The 3,909-nt window shown below is 36.7% G+C and overlaps 1 pseudogene; it reads right to left on the bottom strand.

Moving 5' to 3' along the window:
- Positions 1-300: 300 nt before the first annotated feature.
- On the bottom strand, positions 301-419 carry LOC112484207 (annotated as a pseudogene).
- Between the last annotated feature and the right edge of the window lie 3,490 nt (positions 420-3,909).

Below are 3,909 nucleotides of genomic sequence, written 5' to 3'. Positions count from 1 at the left end.
ACAAAGGAGTTAAGACAGTCTCTTCAATACATGGTGTTGGAAAAACTGGGCAAATACATGCAAAAAAATAAAACTCAATATTCTCATATCATATACAAAAATAATCTCAAAATAGATTACAGATTTAAATGTAAGACCCCAAACCATAAACTCCTAGAAGAAAACATAGGCAGTAAACTTTCTCACATTGCTCTTAGTAATATATATTTTTTAAATTTCTTAGGTGAGCCAACCCTTGGTTGACCCCACAGATTCCAAGGACCTTGTCAGCTTACAATCCCTTATTTATTTATTTTTTTATGCCTACAGCACTTGGTGTTCCTAGGTAGTCTCTCATCCAAGTACCAACCAGGCCTGACCCTACTTAGCTTCTGAGATCAGATGGGATCGGGCTTGTTTAGGGTGGCATGGCTGTAGACTTCTTAGTAATATTATTTTCTGTTATATCTTCTCGGGCAAGGGAAACAAGAAGAAAATAAACAAATGGGATTACATCAAACTACAAAGGTTTTGCACAGCAAAGGAAACCATCAACAAAACAAAAAGACAACCTACTGAATTGGAAAAGATATTTGTCAATGATACATTTGATAAGGGGTTAATATCCAAAATTTATAAAGAAATACAACTCGACACCAAAAAGACAAACGATCCAATTAAAAACGGGCAGACAATCTGAATAGGCATTTCTCCAAAGATGACATACAGATGGCCAATAGGCATACTGCTCAGTATTGCTGTGAACCTAAAACTGCTATAATAAGAAAATTTATAAATAAAATTATACTGCCTACTAAAATAGACCTATGAAAAAATGCTCGACATCACTAATCATCAGAGAAATGCAAATTAAAACCACAATGAGATATCACCTCACACCTGTCAGAATGACTATAATCAATAAATTGAAAAACAAGCGTTGGTGAGAATGTGGAGAAAAAGACCCTCATGCGCTTTTGGTGGTATTCAACTCAGTAGAGCCACTATGGGAAACAGTTTGGAGGTTTCTTAAAAATAGAACTATCATTTGACCCAGCAATTTTACTTCTGGGTATTTATCCTAATAACTATGTATACTGCCAGGTAGGTACTAGACTAATGCGGGGAGGCATTTCATAAATTATATATTTCTAACCAGTGTGCTGTACACCTGAAAGTAATATCTAGTACTGAATGTCAACTCTAATTGAAAAATAAATATGTAAAGAGACGTTCAGTCTATGCCAATTATTCAAATTTAATTTTCTAAGAATAATTTTAAAATAAAAACAAAAATGGAATATATAAAGAAAAATTTATTAATTTACAAAGTTCAGTTTTTTTGAGCTCTTATTTATTGATGACAAGTGTGATATAATTAATGCTTTAAAATTTACAGCTGGTATTTTGAACCCTGTTTGCAAATTGAATCAGAAGTGTTTTCAGAGATTCTGAAACCATATAATATTCTCTTTCAAACAATTGATATTTAAGTTACCTGAGGAAACAGTTTAACATTGAAATTCATAGAAAAATTTCAGTTAAAAATATTATACTGCAATAATGATGTGGCAATGTAGCTTCAATGAATGTAACAAATGTACCACTGTGGTGCAAGATGTTGATAGTAGGGGAGGCTGTGTGTCGGGAGGTGGAGAAAGTGTACAGGAACTCTTTACTTTCTGCTCAGTATTGCTGTGAAACTAAAACTGCTATAAGAAAATTTATAAATAAGTTATACTACCTACTAAAATAGTTCGAAACTACTGATTTAGAATATTTGGTCTGCTTTTTACTTTTGCCTAAAAGTGAAAACTATTTTCCCTTAAGGCAGAGAAAAAAAAATAGTAAAAATTGGAAAGTTTTGAATGTAGAAATAAATGGGTCAGATTTAGAATGGAAGTAACTGAAAACCTAAGATTGCAAGTGATATATCTAGATGATATAATATAAACAATACTTGAGAAAAAGTCTTCAATTCAGTCACTATCAGATTTCCCATCTTGGTAATAAATAGTCCTGTTTGTACCTAAAGCAGAGACAACAAAACCAAAAGGATGGAAAATTCCTGTATTACACAGTGACCTAGAATTTTTACTGTTAACATTTATGATAATTATCTAAGCAATGAGCTCCAGCTTCAGTTGAAACAGAAATAGCTGAAATTTAATAGAATTAAACTAATCTAATTTTAATCCCAAATCTATTCATTAAGCAATTTAAATAGCCATGTGAATCACTGTTAATTTTTCTTCATCAAATCCTAAAGAATCCTTAAATGTACATTGAAATTTTTGGTGAAGTGTCATGTCAAATATTCTTCTATTTATGCAAGCTTTTATAACAAGTCATTTTTCAGAGATGATATTAGTGCTTTGTTATCCATCGTTCTAAAAACAACAAAGAAATAGTACTGTTGCTCATTATAGTTTATCTGCTTTTGCAAGTTTTGTCCTGAAGGTGATCCCTTGTTTAGTCTTCTTTGAGATTGGATCTGAATTTTGATTGGTATTTTCAGAGTTTACATGGAGCTTAATAGTGTGTATTATCGATATGCAATAATGACCTACCATTATCTGGGTCCTAAAGACAGATGAGGTAGGGCTTGCTTTAAAGAGAAGTTGCTATTTAGATATACAGACATTTATTTTACCTCCAGCATCAAATTGTGTTATTCTGTCTGTGCAGTCTACTCCCTAACCTCCGCAGGATTCTTAGTATATCCAGCTACTTGCTCAGTTATGTGAATTTTCAAAGAAAAAAAAGTAAAGCAAAAAGCCCACGGGGGGGAAAAAAAAAAACAAAAAAACTACTCAAGGTCTTTTAAAAATAATTATGTTGTGCTGGCTGGAAAATTACTGCTTGGCTATCGCCCATGGGAACATAGGCTATCACCCATGGGAACATAACATTCTAACAATAAGCTTTCTGCTTCTATACCTCCTCTCGCACAATGGACCTGTGGGTTGACAGATAGTGAATAGGAGAAAAATAGACCTTTGTGTTTAAGACAGAATGAGGAATGGAATTTAGGGCTTAAAAACCCTATACTCCACGTTTCGGGGCTGCTTAATTTGGGGGCTGCATATCCCTGGCAGAGCCAGCTGGCTGAATAAAGAACGTGTTTCCTATAACTCACTGATTTCTGGTGGTCCGTGTGTCTTTCGGGGGCTGGCGGCTACAACATTTGGAGGCCCCAGTGAGATCTCAGGGAGTGGCCCTGGGATCTAAGACCAGACCAGCCTCCGAAGCAGTTGCTGTCCCTGTTATGGATTCAAAGGGGTGGCCAACCTGAGACGTTCCAGGGCCCTCGAATGCTGTGACGGGGTCAATGCAATCATCAAGAACGCAACCTTTAGGACACGCTCTTTGTTCCTGGTCCTGATGGGAATCTGAAATCTCCGAGGCCTCGGTGTCTGGATAAAAGGTACCTTCCTGTTTCTGTTGACTGGTCAGTGGGAGTCCATGAAGAGACTGGACACAGTCATATCTCCTGGACCATGGCCAGGCCACAGGATGCCACCTTCTGTGCCCTGTTGTCGGGTTCTGTTTATTGTCTCTGGTCTTATCTAGGTAATAGGTGGCGGACTTCTCTGGGTCCACCTACACCGCAGTAATTGTTCTCGTCTGAGTGTCTGTTTTGTGTTTTGTGCACAAGCGATGGGGGAAGCCCGAGTTCACAAAAGACACCCTTGGGGAGTCTCCTGCGACATTTCAAAGAAGGGTTTGTAGAAGGAGCTGACTATGGCATAAAGTTTTCTCCAGGCAGACTAAAAACATTGTGTAAAGTTGAGTGGCTGTCTTTTGAGTAAACTAGTCTCTGGAGGGTTCTTTTGACAGTGGTTTAGTGAGGAATGTTTGGAAGATTGTCACAGGAGACCCGGGACATCCCAATCAGTTTCCCGACATCAATAAATGGTTAAACATTGT

Source organism: Pteropus alecto, unplaced genomic scaffold, assembly GCF_000325575.1.
Source record: "Pteropus alecto unplaced genomic scaffold, ASM32557v1 scaffold237, whole genome shotgun sequence".
Lineage (NCBI taxonomy): Eukaryota > Metazoa > Chordata > Mammalia > Chiroptera > Pteropodidae > Pteropus > Pteropus alecto.
The sequence above is the reverse complement of the archived record's forward strand: the minus strand, read 5'-3'. Positions and strand labels throughout refer to the sequence as shown.